General features: G+C 57.6%; 1 protein-coding gene across 3 annotated transcripts in view; it reads left to right on the plus strand.

Annotated features, from left to right (window-relative positions):
* The window catches only part of NECTIN1 (nectin cell adhesion molecule 1), a 100,085-nt gene that overhangs the window by 10,403 nt on the left and 70,488 nt on the right, over positions 1–19,194 (plus strand). The gene's annotated exons all lie outside the window — the stretch shown is intronic.

The following is a 19,194-nucleotide window of genomic DNA, read 5'->3' on the forward strand; positions in this document are numbered from 1 at the left end:
TTACTGAGGTATTGATCCAAGGCCTCGAGATGCGCTTTGGAATCTAACGCAAAATCCATTCCTTTTAAGTAGATGTTGCTTATTCCTGACGCCCGATCCCTGCTCTCCCTACGGAATAGCTCCCGGCGCTGGGTATCTCTCCAGCACCCTCTGCTGCGCTCCGGCTTGCGTCAGGTCGGAGCCAGTTTTACACAGACCCGAAGGATTCGCATGTGGTTACAGTGGGGGGAGCAAGAGCTCGGCAGGTGCTGGGGCTTTGTTCATGTCTCCGCCACTGTCTCCCCATGTGACCTCGAGCAAGTCATTCACACTTTTTGCTGCTGTCAAAGCCAGGAAAGCATCAGTTACGTTTCCTTCCTCTGCTCCCATCCAGCCTGGATGCATTCGTGAAGCACCTGGGACCTGGATCTCAGCAGGTGCCACCGTCCTGCACCTGGAGAGAAAGGGGCAAAGTGCAGGTGGGGGCACCTGTCTGCACCATAAACGAGCTGCAAAACCAACCTCTCTCCGGAGAGCAGCCAGGAGCAGGCAGTGCCCTGCGGAGGGGGTTCCTTCGCCCAGGAAGTTGCTTTGCTGAGATATTATTTGCAAATACTTAGTCAATGTAAATATTGGGCCTTCAGCTCTCGCGCTGCCGCCCTCGCTGGAATTGCACCCGGGGTGGCTTTGGACCCTGCCAGCCCCTCCGTGTGCTGCACCGCTAAGGGCCTGTGGATTTCACACACAATTACTTGGCAGTTGGCTGATCTGTGGCTCAGAATAAATATTTGATGGGCGTTGGAGGTTGGGGAAAGGGGCTGCCAGGTGGCAATGCATGCAGGGAACAACGACCTTGCAGCTGGAACCGGGGTGACCCTGGCACAATCCAGGAGGAAGCCCCTCTCCATCCCTGAGGCTCTCCTGGGCTGGCCCCGATGTCTCTGGGAGTTGTCTCTGGGTGTGTATGGATGTATTCGAGGCTCATGCTATGCTCAGTTACCAAACAGGGATGATTGGCAATGTGAATCCCACAAGAGACCCACCAAGCTACTGAGGCCCAGGCAGGATAGCATGGGTTGGATGACACTGGCAGCCCCCTTGGCAGGCCAGCTTCTATCTCTGTTCCCAGCTGGGCTTCCTCTGCCTGCAGGGAGCCTGGCCAGGGGTGCCAGGACAGCCAGTGTCAGGAATCTCCTCCTTAAGGGGCTTTGCAGACCACAGGGAGTTTGTGAAGGGTTTTCACGCTGCACTGAATGCAGGGACCCAGGGGACCTAGAATTAGTGCAGGGAGGCTGAGGATGGAAACAAAGAGCCAGCAGCTGGATCAGATGCATGCTGCCCATGCAGCTCTGCCCTCCTTTAAGGTCCTGCGGTGGCCTGGCAGGAAACCTGGGGTGGACATGGAGCTGGCTCTGAGCTGTGGGGAAATCCCAGCCTGGAGCCATGCAGGGGTGGAGCGGGTTTGACCCAGAGGTGGCTTTGGCAGATGGGTTTCAGGGCATATTAACTGTCTTTCCTGCCCTTGCCGAGCCCCCTCCTGCTTTCAACCGGCTGTGGGATTAATGGAGTTGCTGAGGAGGGAGGTGGCTTGGATGCAGGGGGAGAGGAAGGAACCAGAGCAGGGTGGTGAGGAAGTGAGGCTGGGCCAGGCTGGGGTTACCTAGCGCTTGGTGCTGCACCTGTTCCAGGAACAGCAGCTGTGGGCCTCAGGCCTGGCAGCAGGAGGGCAAGGGCAATGTGCAGGGGCATGACTCCTCCTGCCCTCCTGCTCCTTCCTCCTTTCCGCATCTAAGCAAGGCCATGGTGCACCTGTCCCTCATTGTGGTGGACTGGGCTCCAGGCTGTGATGCCAGAGCACAGGTGGAGCAAGACAGCCTTCATGGATGGTCCTGGGCAAGTCACTTCATCTCTCTGGCGCCTGTCAGGAGAGGAGCAGCAAAGGCACTGGGCCAGGATGGCAGTGACGGCCTCAGGAGAGGCTGCGGGATATTGTGAAGAGTTGGATGTCAGTGCAAACCTGACTGAAATGTGGGGTTTTGTTGGTCTGGAGCCCTCTGTCATCTCCAAACAGATGCTGCTCTGATGTGGGGTGAGGCTCAGACACCTGGATGGTGCAGGGCATGGGGGTAAGGGCTGTGAAAGAAGTGAGGGCAATGGTGGGCACCCAGGGCTGGGTCCCTTTGTCAGGGTGGCCCATGACTTCCAAGGGCAGTGAGGGGCAGGGGGTGCAGCAATTAGTTTGGGGAAGATCTGCTTCATCGTCCTCTGGCTTCTAGCAGCATGGGGGGGAGTTTGATGCAGACTAGGGCAAGTGGAGACGGAGGAGGCAGTTGGGGCCATTACCCAGGGTGCCAAGGTCAGTCTCAGGCTAACACAGGGGCTAGCATGAATGCGCCCATAGTGTCAGGCACTGATGCACGGGCTGTGGGGGCCTCACCCCAGCCCCCAGCTGGTGCAAGATAATGCAATACCCTCCATCCCATTGCAAGGGGTGAGAATGAAGGATGGGGCAGGTCGGGGAGCCTGGAGGGGATGGGGCTGCCCGGGACCGAAGAGGGCTGTTCTGGTTGGGCCCTGAACTGTTATCTGGGGCTAGAGACAGGGAACAGCTCTGGACGGGCCAAGTGCCCCTAGGTGCGGTGCGGTGCTGCTGCCTAGCACTCGCAGGCCTTGCTTGGCAAGCTGCGGGGAGGGCCGGAGCAGACTGGAGCACTCCAAGGTGATGACCTTGTCTAGGGCTGGATGACCCTGGAGGCTGCGGAGAGGCGGCCCTGGAAGGGGAGCGTTGCCTTGGCTCCTTCAGGAGAGACTGGGGCTGGTGCCTTTGTGCAGCCTGGGGCATCAGTTCTCTCTGGTGTGCATGCTGGCGTCAGCCGCCTACCTCCTACATACGGGGTAGGGGAGACTTTAGGGACCTGTTCTATATGGATCCGCTTTGCCCAGGTGTGAAATGCGGCCAGGTCTGGGGCAGAGCCCAGCTGCTAGGAACAGTCAGGACTGGGGACATCAGGCCTGTGGGGCCTGCTCCTGCCCACGCCGGGGTGGTGGGGGCAGAAGTGGGGTGGCGAGTCCGGAGCAGGTCTCGTTACCGCTTGGCTTTGCCTGCTCTGATGCACACCGCTCCCTGCCTCTCACGGACAGGCAGGCAGATAATCCCCGGAGGGATTAGGAGCCGGCTTTATCCCTGAGCCCCGGCCCCCATCTGCTCTAGCAGATCCCCCCGGACTCGGGTGCCCACCTCTCCTCCCAGGCTCGGGCTCTCTGGCGTCCAGCTCTGAGCTGAGCTGAGCTGAGGCCACAGCCCTGGAGCCTGGAAGGGGCGAGTGGGGTCAGGGGTAAATACAGGGGGGGATTTAGTGCCCCAAGACCCTCCTGCACACTCTGGCTTTTCCCGAAGCCCGAGGACTGCTCCGAGATGCCGGGCTCCGCGGAGGGACCAGGGTCCCTGCCCGCGCTGCAGCCCCATCTCCATTTCACACCCAGCCAGGCGGGAGGTCCCCGAGGGTCCCCCGTTCTGCGGACACAGGCGGGGCGGGGGTCTGTGCTGCAGGAGGATCTCGCCCGTTGGCACCCCCTTTTCCACCCCGGCCTCAGACCCATCAGCTCCCCGCTCCCTTTTTAATTGGAATTTGGCTCGTCAAGACCATCTGTTCCTTTTCGGCCCGTTGCCATAGCGACGGAGTGGCTTGAGACAGAGGTTTAGTGAGCGCTGGCCAGGGGGATGCTGGGAAAAAAAAAGTGCTGGGAAAAAAAAGTGCCGGGAAAGGTCTCCTCCTTCCTGGGCGGAAGTGGCGGGAGAGGGAGGGTCCTGGAGGCAGCCCCTTCCCTTCCCTCCTCCCCGCGTCCCTGCTTCCTACTGCCCTCCCCATCCTCCTCCCTTGCATCCAGAGCCAGGCTTCCCAACCCCACATATGCCTCCCCACCTGGGGCCCTGCATGGAGGTCTCCCGCCTTCCCGGCACTCTTGCTGCCTGGATGCTGGGGCGTCTGGACCCTGCACCCCCTTTACGGAGGAGCAAAAGCAAAGCTGAGCTTCTGGCAATACCCCCTTCCTTGCCTCCCTGTATACCTAGGCTTTGCATCTCCTATGGCCATGCCACACCTTGCAGGAAAGGCTTCTTTGGGTTTTGCCCCCAAAAACTACCCCAGGTGGTGGGGGGGTAGCTTGCTCCCTGCCCTACAATGATGTTGCCATCTCATTTTTGGACCAGCCAAGAGCCCAGACGGGGCTGGAAAAGCTGGGGTGGTTTGGCTGACCGGTCAACCCGAGTGCAGCAGAGAGCAGGGGCCGGCCGCTTGGCTGGCGGGTTTGAATTTCAAGTCACTGGTTAGACCCAGGGTTATATTTCTGTTCAAAACAAGCCTCGAAGAGAAGCTGAGCCTGGTGGCACTGGCTCTCTGCTGTCTCTTTATGTAGATAATTATCTCTAGCAAGCCAAGTGCAAGCAGCTTCAAGAAGCAAAGGAGAGAGGAAGCATCGAGTCACTATGATCTGGCAGGTGCTTGCAGCTACACAGGGCGCCTTCCTGAGAGCTTGAACGGGAATCTGCCTAGACACTGGCAGAGGGCGACTGGAGACAACCCTGGTCTCCATCCATAGATTATGTACCGGTCACCATCCGCCGTCAGTGCTCGGGGCTTCCCATCTTCCAGCCCTGCCCCGGTACTGGGAATCCCAGCTCCGAATACCTGAACCCGTTGTGGGGCTGGGGTGGAGCGGAGACATGCTGGGGCATGGGAGGGCCGTGGGAACCTCAAGGTGAATGAGAGCAGCCTTGGGGCTTCATTGACTTCCCGGAGGCTGGGCAGGGCCCGGGGAAGCATGAGGGGGTGCAAAGATGGCTTAAAGCCACATGTATCCTTCCCTTCCAGTGCAGGAAGGGAGTAAAGGCCATCAGGGCTGTTGTGACCAGAGAGATCTATCCCTGTTCCTTTATCCCAAGGAAATGCCCTTCTCTTGGTAATTAATATCCTAAGTACAACGTGTTGGCAAGCATCAATCTGCTTGGTTTTGAAGCTTCCCCCTCACCTGCCAGCTCCTTCGTCGACTCAGGACCTGCCCGTCTGTTCAAACGCAGCTTTGAAGCGCCTGCTATCGCTTCCCTTGCCTCCGAGCTTTGCTGGAGAACGCCGAGCTGAACCCAGAACCATCATTTACCGAGTTAAGTGGGAGAAACCGGCCCCTAGGAAGAGAATTGTAGTTTGCAGATGTGCGTCTCCTGCAGGAGGTGGGAATCCCAAAATGTTTGGAGGAAGATTGATTGGATCTGAAAGCGGCTCATCGATAGCACTTGGCGGGGGGAGAGGGGGAAACACCTTGCCAAAAGCAACAAAAGCTGCACAAACATCAATGGCAACTAGCTCTCTTTCCCGTGGAAAAGCAAAGTTCTTTAATTGGTTTTTAATCCGGAAAGCCAAGCGCTGTTTGTATTGAATAGTAACAGGGGATAGTATCTTGCCTTTCAGTGATAGGTTATTTGATCTCTGTGTGTCAGAAACCTGAGCATATGGGGGTGAGAGCCAGGGAGGGAGGGCAAGGGGCTGGCTCCCAGCCCAAACAGGGGCACAGCTGCTTTTTTATTTCCAATAATAATTAGAAATAAAGCAGGGAACAGCCCTCTTTTGTCTCTGCTCTGGAGTGCTGTATGACACTGGGAAACGACGGGGAAAAAAAACACCTTCCGAGATGGTATCAAGTGTACGAGGCTGTTCACATTTTGTATCCAGTTAACGGGACAAGTCGGAACCAGTGCCACAGGCCTCGGACCCCCAGCATGGAGTTAATTAGAGCCCAAGTCAGCAAAACATGGAAAGACATGCTTAACTTCCAGCAAGCCATTAAGCCCATCCCTATTCACTTAAGCAGGAGCTTACCCTTAAGTTTGTGAGCAATCTTAGTGGAAGCTTAAGGTGCTTATGGTGAAACACTGGCTTAAATGCTGAATGGGGGGCCTGACTGGCACGTGCAGATGGTCCGTTTCTGGGCAGTTTTTCAAGCTAGCGCAGAGTGGCTGGCAAAAAGTTCTTGGTTTCTTTCTCTTTGGTTGGCTTTTTTTATTTTTTAAGCTGTGCTCCATCCATGCATAGGCTTAAACCCGGCTCCCTTTCAGATCCATTTGGTCAAGGGGAGATTGGCCTTCAGGCCAGGCACACAGAAACCCCAGCCTGGGGTCCAAAAGTAGAATGAAAGCAGACGGGCAGTTGGTTCACCCGCCCATTGCTGCGTTGGCTCAGCAAGCAATACAGATCTGGGGGGGTGCGGGTTGCAGACCGCTCACTGGAGCCCATTGAAGTGGGCATCGTTGATGCCAACAGCTGACAGACTGGGTCTCGAAGGCAGCAGGTTTTGATGTGTGGCAAAGGCAGGTGCAATGGCTATGGAGAAGCACATGGTGCTGTCAGTGCTGCGTGGCCAGCACTGCCTCTGTGAGCTGCGAGACGTAGGGAACGGGACCTCTCAGCGCCTCCCGGCACCGATCCGGCCCCAAAACGCTTAGGGCAGCAATAAGATGGCACCGATTAGTCTCCGTCATTTGTTTGACGGCGGCTGCCCCCTGAGCAATAAATAGCGGCACATCCTGCCTGTGGGTTGCACAAAGGAGTTAATATTTAATCAGGGGCCTGACGCACATTGGGCTGGTTGGTAAAAACCGGAGGTTTTCCCTCCTCTATTTTAAGAGCTAAGTGAACAAGGCCAGCCTTCCCAGAGAGCTTCTGGTCAGGACTTTTCAAGGGCTCAGTCCAGATCAGCTCCAAAATAGCACGGCACACAAGGACGGCCAAGTCAACAAGAACATCCAGTGCCCGGCACATGCCCTGGGTGCAAAGCAGGTCGGTCCGTGGTGCAAAAGCGTTTCCCCTTCATGCCCAGTTGCAGGCCGGGGCCCCAGTGCATGTCCTAGCTGTGAGTAGTGTTGCCTAGGAGTTAGCAGCTGTCTTCCTAGCTGCAAACCCCCAGCGTGGACAAAGCTGGAGTCTCTGACACTTTTCTGAGATGGGTCCTAGAGGCTGTGGAGCTGCATTTGTACCAAGGGTCTCCCCAGAGAGGGCAACATCAATTATCCCCTGAGAACAAGCTTGGGATGGCCAGAGCCACATGTGTGTAGGAGGGGTGGTTTATTTGCAAGAGGGACCAAGCACTAGCATGTCAGCTCTGGCCCGTAGCTAGAGAACCGTGGCTGTGTGAAGCTGTTGGGTCCCATCTTTCCCAGGGGCCGGTGCCTTGTCCGCCCTTGTTTTACAAGGGGCAGGCTGGAACATGCTGCCCTGCCAGAGACCAGTGGTGGATGGAGCACGGACGCTGCATCTTGGACCTGATCGGGGCATCGACCCACTGGCTCACATGAAGCCTGCTTCCCCCTTGGGGGTCCTCAGTGCCCACCTTTTCATGTGTGACCACCATTGTAGCTACCAGCCAGCAAATGTTTCTGCTTCAGAACAAAGTCATTATTTGCACTAGTCACAAGGGAGATGCAGGGACAGGGCCATACATGGAGGGATATCAGGATGGAGAACATGGCTGGGATTTCCAGAGGGGCCAAGGGGGATTAGACAACTGAATCTCATTGAATTGTGGTGGATGCTTAGGAGCCCTGGAAGACCCTGGCGTAGATGTTAGAGGGAGGTGGCTTAGCAGAGGCCCTATAGCAACAGTGACCAAAATTGGGCTGTTCCAGCCTGCTGCAACCACAGTGATCTGTCCAGATCCAAGGAAAGGATCTAGGATCAAGGTGGGGTATTGCGTGCATGGGGACTTGGGGGTTTCAGAGGACATATTGAGGAAGAAGTGAACTATCTTGTCCTTCAACGTAACGACTTGCAGCTTTGAGCCTTGATGCCTGGGGGAGTTGTGACCATGGCCCACTAGTTCCCTTTCTGGGTGGGAGCCTTTTCCATGGATGAGAACGATCCCCACCCCGTCTGAAAGCCAGCCAGAGGGAAGGAGAGAGGACCAGGCACTCTCTTGTGGGCTCCCAAAACATGTGGGGCAGCTTGTCCCCAGCTTGGCACCTTGCCTTGTCATTTCAACCTGTGCTAAGTAGGTGCACAACGTTAGTGGCTTAGAATAGCAGCATTTTCTCCCCTCACCGCACAGGTGTCAGGGACTGCGGCAGATGCGAGATGGGTGAATCATGCGGGCCGGGGCTTTTTCATGACTCTGCCAAGGAATTCTTTGTTCTCTGATGCTCTGAGATAGAGTATGAAGGAGCGAGCGCGGTGAAATACTGCCATCGCGCTCTCCCAGGCTGCTTCGGCATCTCCACAGCTGTTGGCTTTGGAGCCCACGGAGGTGGATTCTGCCTCTTGAAGGAGTTGATTTAAAATCCCCTTTGGAGATGAGCAGCAATAGGGGGACCCAGGAGTGCTGCAGGCTTCCCAGCTTGGGATGCCCACCCTAGGAGAGGGGGCCGCCCGGGCAGGACCCAGCGCGGAGCACTGATTAGCCCAGAGGTGTCTCTTGCTGCTGTGCAAGGCTCTTAGACCCATTGCTTTGTTTTACCCGGTGGGAGGAGCAGTTGGACCGTTGTCTCCTGCCCCCTCCCCTTCCTGCCACCCAATCCCAGGCTGGGCAGGGGCCAGCTGTGCTGAGCGCGGCTCCCTCGGCCATTCATCTTCCCCCTCCTCCCCCCATGCTCATTGTGCTCTGGTTTGATTGCCGGTGGGTGGGGTGGGGGAGGAGGAGGACCCCTTTATCCTCCTGCCCTTCCACACTCAGTGACCAGGACAACGCGGCGTTAGCTCTGGCCACCTGCACACTTGTACAATAGACCTCAGGCGTCCGGGGAGGGGGTGGTGCTGCAAGATATAGTTCTTGTAATGTGGCCATTGAGTGTTTTTTTCTCTGCCTCTTTGCACACAGCAAAGGGTTAAAGTGCTGGGACAAACCCCCATAGCTCCAGTGATGGGTCAACCCCCCCTAAAGCTCCCTCTAGGTTTGCAGAGGGTGGCACAGAGGTGCAGCATGCTGGCGTGGGAATCCCAGGACCCCTGGGTCCTCATCCTGGTGCTGCTGCTAGCCTCGGGCAAGCGACTTGCTTTGTCCAGGCCTGGGTGCTTGCCTGGCCATGCAAGCAATGCAGGGCAGGGCTGGCTCTGCCCCTCTCCTCTTCCTACACCTGGCATGCTGGGACCCTGCTCTTCTACACCGTGGTGCCATAAGATCCATCCAGCCAGGATGCGTGCGCCCCCTGCTTTGAGGGGTGAATTCGAGCCTCCATCCCCTATAAGCTGCTTTCTTCTCAGCCTAGTAACCCTCTGAGAGCTCCTTGAAGCACTGAACTGGCACTAAACCCTTCCTGACATAAATACAGCTGGGCCAAGTGCCTGGCCCTGAGCGGGAGGGGAGCAGCCCTGCTTCGTTGCACCGTGCTGGGGTAGAGCATGGAGCCCAAGCTTCATCTTTAAGGGATGAGTCAGAAACTCAATCTCCAGGTAGGCAGGCGGTGTTGGCTTTCGCTGGGGCAGGGTTGGGGCAGGGAGTGCCCCCGGTGAACGGCAGCGCTGAGGACGCACAGGCTGCACCTGGCTTCGCTGGCAACGGAGCTGCCCATGCTGGCTTTTCTCCGGAGACGGTCTGTCCTCACAAGCAGGTGGGGATTTGGGGCACCCAGCACCCACCCCCGTCGAGGGCCCTGGCTTGCAGGAAGCAGGGCCCAGCACTCGGAAAGCTCAGGCTAAGGGGACTCAGACCGGGCTCCCCGCGCTGCCCAAGGTTTGGCAGGTTCCTCTACACAAATCTGGTGCCTGGTGGAAATGTCTTTCCTGGCAGAAGGTGGCAGCCACCTGCATCCCCCGTAGAAGTTAATCCTTTGTTCTGCACTACACCAGACTGGTAGAGGCCATCTGTGCCCAGAGAGATGCCAGGGGCCTTGTGGAAAGTCATCCAGGCCCACGCCATGGAAGACCCATGCCCCTGAAGCCACGATTACCGAAGGTCTCTTGTCTAGCACAAGGCTCATGTCCTGGCGGGCGGTCGCATGGGACTTCCTGAAAGCAAATGTCTCATCTCTTCTGGTCTAGTGATTGTGGTTGATGCTGGCACTGGGCTTTTCTAGCCGGGAAGGGTGGCAGCGGTGACAGGATTTCTCCTGGTCGCTCCCCTCCAGCCTCAGGCGCCAAGTGAGTTAATTAGGAGCAGGTGTGATGGCATCGTTGGCTTTTTGAGGATGCTCGAGGAGGTGCGCGAGGTGCGGGCTGACAGCCGGCCTTGCCCCTCCCAGCGTTCCCGCCGCATGACAGGGGAGGGAAACACAAGCAAGGGAAATTAGATCTGGAGAATAAACGAGGGCTTTGCTTCCCATTGTCATTAATTTGTCAGAACTAATTAGCATCTCTCCAGGACTCATTGCTTGCCTGCTCCCCAGTGAGCCACTGCTTTTACTCCCCAGAGCCCCATTACTTGACGACTTCAAGGGACTGAGAACGGTCCCCTGGGCAATCTCTGGCAGTGTGGAGAGGGACGTAGCTCATCCAAGGTGGACGATGGCATCTGGGCTTTGTAGTGTGGGACTTAAAGCACATGAGGTATAGGCTCTGGGCAGCAGCCCTCCTTCTTGCTGCTTCTGCTCTCGGGGTGGCATTCCCTGCAGCAGGCTCAGATATTGGGATGGGATGCCAGGCTCTCGGATATCCACACGACTGTCATTGTACCTTGTTCATGGCTCGGGTCCCCTCAGCTTGATATCCAGTTGTAGGTCCCAAGGAACCAAGCCGGCATCCTTGCAGAGCCAGCCTGAGTCTGCAGAGAGCCTGCAAGCACAGCTCCGAGAGGAGCGAGCCAACCTCGCGTGCGTGTTAACCCTGAAACATAACGACGGTGGCACAAATGCCAATATTGTTCTCTTTTGCTGCTGACCATTGCAATATGCACTGTTGACCATCAGCCTGGCAGCGCTGCCCAGAGGCCCTACCCAGCGAACGCACTCATCCCACCATCCTGCCCTGCCTTTTCTCACCTTCCTAGCTGCTGCAGGCCCCAGCTGTAGCCCAACTAGCTGCTTCCTCCTCCACCTACAGCCCTGATGATATCCAGCATCTCAGCTACATCTCTTCAGCACAAAATGGTGCTGACATTAGACATGAAAGGGCATCACAGAGTGAATAAGTGGCTTTCCACGCTCAGCTGAAGCTCTGAGGGGCCGCGGGGGTGATGGGATTCGAGCGTGTGGCCACGGCAGGACGTGTCTGTATGGTGTGGAGTTAACTGCTGTGCTGCACCCCAGCCTCCAGCCCAGCACTAGCTCATGGGAGGGTGTTGGAGTCTGTCTCAGTGACATGGACCCGGCTCATCGAGCTGCTTTGAGGTAGGCAAGGACCAGCCGTCTCCACCCTGCCCTGTAACAGGTCAGCCTCCTCCGGGCCCCGGCCAAGCTGAGCATCTCGCAGACTAAGAAGGAGGCAGTGACCAGAAGGAACCCAAGTGATGGTGGGGATCTCTGTCTGCCCCTTGTCATCTTGTCCCTTTTCCCAGCAGCTTCTCAGGCTCTGTGCAAACCCCTCTGAGACTCCACTCCTCTCTCCCTCCTCCAAGCCAGGAAAAGGCTGGTCTGAGAGGTGGCAGAGGGGAGCGCTGGCAAATATGTGCTCATGCTGTCAGATGTGGGAGGCAGGTTCTTCCTGCCTCCCGGGGCAGGCCGCTGGCGGAGAGCTGCCGATGTGACGGCTGGAGCAAGATGGGACTTGCCAGGGTGCGCGGCCTGGCGCCAAGGGGATGGGCCGATCCCGGGTGCTGTCTCCTGCAGCAGTTTTGGGTCAGGCAGGGAAGAGCAGGTCTCTGTTGTGTGGTCTGGGAGGAGGCACTTTGCTCCCATCCCCTGACGCTAGGCTGCTCAGACCTTGAGGAGCCTGGATCTGGATGCTGGGGTTCTCACCCAGCTTTCCTGAGGTTTCTTTGGGGTGTGCAAAGCTGTTGAGCCTCACTTGGGTCCAGCTTCCAGCCATGCTGGGCTGCTGCTAGCAGAGAACCAGGGGCACCAACCACCCAGGGGGATCTCAGGAGCTTGCGGGGTACAAAGCACGGAGACCTCTCCAGCATGGGAATGGGAGAGAAAGTCCCCTTAAAGCAGCCCTGGGGCTTGGGTGCTGCTCAGATCCTGGTTTCACAGCTGGATCTTACCCCCCAGCACACCCTTGCTGCCCCTGGTCTCAGCTCATCTGACATCCCTGCAGCTCCTCGTGCCCAGCGCAGGGAGGCAGGGGGCTGGGTGGTTCCCCGCTGGCGGGTGAGCCCTCGCCCATCCCTCGTCAGCTGGGAATATTCCTCGACAAGCCAGCACAGCCCACGGCCCCTTGTTTTTCCAGACCCACATTTGGAAGGGCCTAAACCACAGGCCGGGTTCGTACTCCCGGTCCCTGCTGACAGCTGGGACCGAGGCTGCGTCTTTGCAGGTCGGGACAGGAAGCCCCGTTACTGGTTGGACCAGCTCGGTTCCTGCTCGGGGCAGAAGGAGAGGCAAGGTGTGCTCAGAGCCGGGCTGGGTGCTGGGACTGGGAGAAGGGGGACGTGTTGCAACCTGCTCTGCCCAGCACGCTGCCCCAGGGTTGGACTTTGGAAAGAGCCTGCAGTGGAAGAGGGTTGAGGTGGAGCCGGCGGGGAAGGAGGCAGAGGCAGGGGCTGGGAACGTGTTGGGAGAACAGAAAGGAGCCCCCCAGCTGGCCTGGGTCCAGGTCATCTCCCTATTTACCATCAAATTTATCCGCCTGGTGCTGCTTCCGGGCTGGAGGGAGGGTGGGTGTGGATGAGGGCAACTTCATGTCTCATCCATCTCCCTTTCCAGACCTCTTTTTTTCTCCCATTCTCTCTCTCTTGTTCCTTTGTTTTCCTGCCTCCTCGTCTTCCCTCATTCATCCTTGCCTCTTTCTCTGCATCTGCTCAGTGTCTTTTCCCAGACACAACGGACACCTAAGGGCAGGGCGAGGGCCCTGCCAGATTGACTGGGTGATCATTAATTACCTTGGTGATTAAATACAATTAAAGATCCCAGAGACCTTTCTGATATCAGAGCCATCAGCCAGGATGGCCTCTGGACGCCTTCGCCGGCTATAAAACAAAAGCAAGACATGGACCAGTAAATCTTAGAATCCCAATTAAAAGCCAGGCGTAACTCATTAACCTAATTATGCAGTATGTCACCACGGTCTCTCGGCTTTGATCGGGGAGGGTTGGTAGGACCACAGAGCCATCGGGCCCGGTATTTGTTCTGGGAAGGACCGATGGGGGGAATCTCCAACCTGGAGTCCACGAAACTTGCAGCCACGAAACCCCTGCAGGTGTGGGGCTGGGACTAAGCGTGACAGTGGTGGGGTGCAGACAGGAGCCGGGCGGATGCATCTCCTCCCAGCTCCTCCACTCCCCCGTGCTGGGGTCTGGAAGGGAGCTGCTAACGCCAGTGCCCCCCTGCTCATCCACAGCGCCAGGGCCTGAAGCCACGGGCTGCCCAGCAGAGAGGGGACAGCGCTGTCCATGCTCAGGAAGCGATTTCATAGCCTTTGGGGTCCCCCCCGAGCAAGGCAAAGCGGGAGCTCCCGGAGGTGTCTGTGCCCCGGACCCCCATGACGAGAGCAGACGCAGGGCAGAGGGGGAAAGGGCAAGGCGGCTGGTGGCAGGGTGAGGTCTGGAGCACGGCGGTCTGCGGGCTGGAGCCTGCGCACACGGCTGTGCTCGGCAGCGAGGCATGTTGACGTGTGCATGTTCGCAGGGGCGGCCGGGAGCGGACGGCAGGCCCCGGCACGCTCAGCCTGGGCCCAGCCAGGAGTGAGCAAGTCGGAGCTGGGAAGGTCAGGGTGCGGCTTTGCACAGCTCTCGCCAAGTGCTGGGTTGGGCAGGGGGAAGAGATAGGGATTTGCTGCAAACCCCAGGTCCTGTGGGACCCAAACTGCGACTGACCCTTGCAGGTGCCTGGGGAGGGCAGGGAGATGGGTGGCTCTCCACGGGGTCTGTCGGCCCAGCCAGTTCTTGCCCAGTCTGGGCCAGTTCCCTCCAGGAGCGGAGCAGAGCACATGGCCTCCTCTTGGCACCCTCTTGGCTGGGACCGAATGGGGTGGCTTAGGGAAGGGCTGGATGGAGCAAGACAGTGGTGTCACTGCCTCTGCCTGGCTGTGGGGCTCTGGGGGCATGAGACAGGCCGTGATGGGTCCTTCCTGTGCAATCCCTGGTGTCTGTGCAGCTCAGGAGAGCTGGGGTTATGGGCTCCAGGGCCAGGCTGGGGTGGGGACGTAGAAACGCTGATCTGTGCCAAGGGCTCTTGGTGCTGGGGAAGAGTCAGATATGGGGGCTCTGAGTCCACCCAGGATGGAAACAGGGCCCCTTGGCAGAGCCGTCTTCTGTATCCGCATGGTTTGGAGCTGCACCGGTGCCTGGACGGCTGATTGAGGGCAGCGGGTATAGGAGCAGCTGTTCACATGGGGAGATCAAGGCACTGCCACAGCACAACCCTGGGACGGGAGAGGCACCCATGGAAAGAAAGGGAAGCAGGATCCTTTGGACTGAGAAAGAAATAGTTTGGGGGTTGCAGCTTGCGTCACTGCTATGGCGGATGCATTCGCTCCCGTGCACGTACTGGTGGAAACTGGAGAGCCACAGGGGGCTGTGCTCTCTCCCCAGGACTGTGCCCTGCCAGGAGATCTCTTCTTCTGGGTATGGCGCAGTGTTGGAGCAATCCTCCGAGCCCAGCTTGGCTCTTTTGGGATGCTGAAATGCTCATCTAACTCACCCCTGGCCTCCATAACAGGATGAACCCACCGTCCCCACCCCGTGCCCAGTGCCCCGCAGCGGACGGCTGGGCCGGGCAGGCCACAAGACAAATTGCCATCTTGCTGCAGGGCAGACATTCCCTTGTTCTCGTGTAAGAATTTAATCAAGCTGAGGATCAGCAGACAGCTCTTGGGGAGATAGCCCAGCCCCACCGGGGCCGTGGGGCCTCTTTCAACACTGACCACTGCTGGACTGGCTCTCGGCGCCCAGGTAATTACAGTGGCTTAACGACCCCCTAACCCAAACAGCTGCCTCCAGATAACAAAGCTCTGGACCCTGGGGACCGTTAGCACATTGTCTTGTCTGGAGAGCCCCATAATTACGCAGAGCCGAGGGTGGCAGCAGGGGAACGCATGGAGCTGCTTGAAATGGTGCAAGATGTGCGTGCGAGTGAGGAGGAGGGTGCAAGAGGGAGACAAAAATATCCACCTCCCGGAGCGAGGGGGTGGAAAGGAAAAGGTTGCGGAAGGGAAACATGGAATTGAAACCTAGCGTCACAGGGGGAAGGAGAGAAAGGCGCCTTGGTGCGCAGACGGGGGCGGTTGGGGTCCAGGCCTGAGCCGCAGCGAGGCGAATCCTGCAGCAGAGCAGTCCCCAGGCGCGTGGCTAGGAGTGTAGGAGGCCTAATTGCCAGGCTGGAGGCCTGGTATCCCCCAGAGCCCTTGTCCAGGACCATGTATAGCCCATTACCGCTTGCTAAGCACTTACGGAGGCTTTGAGAGGAGGCTGTGCTGGTGGTAGCTGGGAACTCCGCCTTCCTCTTGGATTTCCTATCGATTTCCTGTCAGCTCGCGCTGTGCCCTGCGCTTGAAAAGTTCTGAGGGAAAGGGAAAAACCCACCCTGAGATCATGTGGGCCTGCAGGAAGCCCACGGGGGACATGGTGTGGCTCCCCTGCACCAGGCGGACCTGCCCGCTGCGGGTGCTGCATGGTGTGCACAGGTGCTGTTCCCAGGACGAGGAGCACGCACGTCCCCCTGGCGCTGCTCTCCGTGGCTGGTGTCTCAGACCCAGGCGGTGGGTTGTGTATTCCTTCAACAGCAAGGGAAGGTTTGGGCTGATTCTAGCCCATTCCAGTGAAGGAGAGCCCATTGCCACAGCTGCCACGCTTCATTTTGGAGGTTGTGCAAGACCAGTCCAACTCCAAGAGACTCCGCTTGTGGCTCTGGTGTCCACCGTGGATTTCCTTTGCCTGGAGTCTGCCCCACAACCGACGGGTATGTCTACGTGGCCCAGTGCGGTGCTGGGTAGGATACGAGTGGGTCTGAATTAGCAAGCTGAGTCCCAAGGGCAGCATGTCCACGTGAGCACTGGGCCCCAGTACCCTGCAGATCCTCCGCTTTGCACAACCGCCCTCGAACCAGCCCCCGGCCCAAGATGCAGCAGGCAGGTCCTGCACTGCTGCCAAAGAGCAACCCCCCTCATCCAACAGTAGTTAATCCTCTTTACCTTTAGCCTCATCCATCCTCCATCCTTACCGCTTCTGAGCACATTGCAACCATTCATGTTTTCCTCTGTATAGCCCTCCTGGGAGGCAGTATCCCCCTTTCAACAGAGAAACACACAGAGATAGAGCAACTTTCCTTTCCATAGGTGGAGAATTTCTTTCTTTAGTCAATATTGACCCAATGAACCAGTGTAATATTAAGGATCGCTGCTGGAAATCTCATTCTTCTCAGTGAGCTATCCCAGCCTCCCTGGGCCAGAAGTGCAGCCAGCATCTTGGCCAGCTTTATGATCGCTCAGAGTGGCTCTTGTACCTCCATCCACCCAACTAGTCATCCATCTTCCCTCTCTTCCTCCCAGCTTGCTAGCCCTGTAGTTTTGCATCTAGCTTTGGTATTTCTAAGAAGCTCATCATATTGGTATCCACGCGATGAGCAGGATGAATTCTCCGAAGCAGTTGAGCTGTGTTACTGGGCCTTGCTAAACAGCTGCCGTGTTGCACTCGAGAGATGGCTACACTTCGGTGGTGGCTAAAGACCGTATAAGTGGTGAATGTCTGTTGAGTGCTCCTATGGAGGGAACCCTTTGTATAGCTAACGCTGCTGGGGAATGATGGTTCACGGCTGGGGAGACCCAGTTTGGGGTGTGGGGCAAGGCCCCGTAACCCTCTCCCTGCCAGGCACGGGGCACCAGGTGCCGCGATTGCACTCGCCTGCCTCCCAAGCAGTGAAATTAATGCAGGCAAAGAATTCCCCTCTCGGGGCTGATTAGCCAGGCTGCTAAATCAACACGTGTAAATATTTTTTTCAAAAATAAATATTTATTCCCTGATAAAACGTTTCCATCATAATTAGGCGCTGCTGAGCGGAATACAGGAAGTAATTAGCCAGGCTTGTGCCCAGCACCCTGCCAGATGGGGGTTGAAATGCAAGCTGGGTCACACCTGCCGGTGGCACGCTGTTTTAGGGGTTGCTCCTTGGGTGGTTGCTGGAGATGGGGGGTATAATGCACTGGACATAGAGTCTGGGAGGGTGGGGGCAGGAGTCCAGGGCAAAGGGGGTTTGCAAGCTGTCACGCTGCACTGAGATGGAGCTGTCGGTATAACCAGAGGGGCCCCTGAGTGTGGGGTGAGAAATCATTGGGCACGGAGGATGGTGGCGTAGCACCCCGGCTGGCTAGGGAAGAAGGATACTCTGTGCAAAGTCATGCCATGGGGAAGGGAGAGAGGCCAGTGGGTGATGTAGGTGCCAAGGGAGAGGGCACAGGTACTGTGTATTGGCAGAGGAGTGCGGCGTAGGAAGGGATAGGCACACTGGAGTGCAGCCAACCAAATTAACCTTCCCTGAATGCCCACAGAAAAGGGAGGGGACTGGGCTGGCCGAGGGGAAGGCGAGACACCTGCCAGGGCATCCTTGTCCTTTGGATGAGCCAGGGCCCCGATCTGAGCAGGGGGAGAGAAACCCGCCCCACGTAATGGCTCTAATAGGGAGGAACGTGCTGCAAATTAAACACAAACACTTTGCTAATGCGGGCAACACGTGGCGTGGATTCAGCTTCCGCCTGAGCCAAGCTGGGTGAAAAGCGGGCTGGATGCAGAGCTCTGAACCAGCCCCATGTGCTGCCTCGGGCTCTGCGGAGCCCCTACCTGTCTCCTACCGAAAAGCCGCCCCTCCCTGTCTGTCCATGGACGCCTTCTGTGTAACCCACCGACGGGCACATGCAAGGCCCCTCGGTGCCCAGTCCACAGCGGACATGAGTCTGTCGTAACACCAGTGCAGTAGGATGGCTCCCGTTCAGCTCTTGCTGATAGGTGAGAGGCTCCTCAGTCCCCAAGGTGTTGGCCAAGATGTAACACCCCTTCCCTTGAGACCGATCCCCCGGCCTCTCATGCAGAAGGCTCTTGGTGGGCTCCCCTTGCGAGCCCAAACCATAATGTGCGGCGGGGCCGTGGTGCCGCAGAGCGACTGCTGTTTGCCAGCAGACATGGGGCAGTCTATGCCACCTCCCCTGGTTTGCAATGACCCGGTGCCGTGACAAAGGAAGGTGGCAGCGCTGCGAGGAAGCTTGCACCGCCGTTGTCTTGGCAGGCTGGAGGCTCACACCCAGCAGCGTGCGAGAGAGCAGCTGCCACACGCGGGAGCCAAGGACACAGCCTCTAGACGACACAGCCAGGTGCTGAGAGATTTGGCTCGGCTGCGCTCTGCTTTTTTATGGAAAACAAAGTTCTGCTGGAAACCCGAAGACTCCTTCCCCTTCCTCGCTCCCCTCCCACCGGGGGAGCTGCCTGACATTTTTTTGGGTAAAGCCTACCATTAAAAATGCAGAGAAGCTACAGGAACGGAGCCCATATTGCCATTTCTGCTGAAAAATGTAACAGTTTGGGTTGTTCTTTGCCGGATCGGGAAAGAACACGAGTTCTTTTAAGCAGTCTTTCATGTCCCCGTTACCCATCAGAAAGAAACAAACAACAGACGGAGGCAAACGCAAGCTGCTTTGCTGGGCTGGGGGTAGGAGCAGAGCTTCTGTACCGGAGCAGGGGGGAAAGGGAGGACATTTCAGAGCCGGGGAGTAAGGCACTGTGCCGTCATGCCCTGGGTTACAACCACACCGTGCAGCCGATGGTCTTCAAGCTACAATATAGGGATCGGAGCACAGAGGTCCTGTGCTTAGATGCTGCTCCGATTGGTGCCGTAGAAAGATCAAGGGATGGACGGACAAGCAGACAGACAGGAGGTGTCCTCTCTCCCTCCCTCCCTTCCTCCCTCTGTTAGGCTGGATGTGGAAAGGCCGGATGTTGTAGTGGGTCTGGGCTCAGGCATTGTGTCCTGCGGAGGATTGCAGCCGTTGAAAGCGAGTTCCCTTCCCCATCAAAACAGAACCGCAAGGTCCCCCTGGAAATTAAATATAGATGTATCTTGTTTGGGGTCGATGCAAATAGAGGTCTGCCCCAAAACGGGAACGTTCGCTTCTGGGCCTGACTCCACCAGCCTCTGCCGTGTGCAGCACGAGCTGGAAGCAG

The sequence above is a fragment of the Alligator mississippiensis genome, chromosome 16, assembly GCF_030867095.1.
Source record: "Alligator mississippiensis isolate rAllMis1 chromosome 16, rAllMis1, whole genome shotgun sequence".
NCBI lineage: Eukaryota > Metazoa > Chordata > Crocodylia > Alligatoridae > Alligator > Alligator mississippiensis.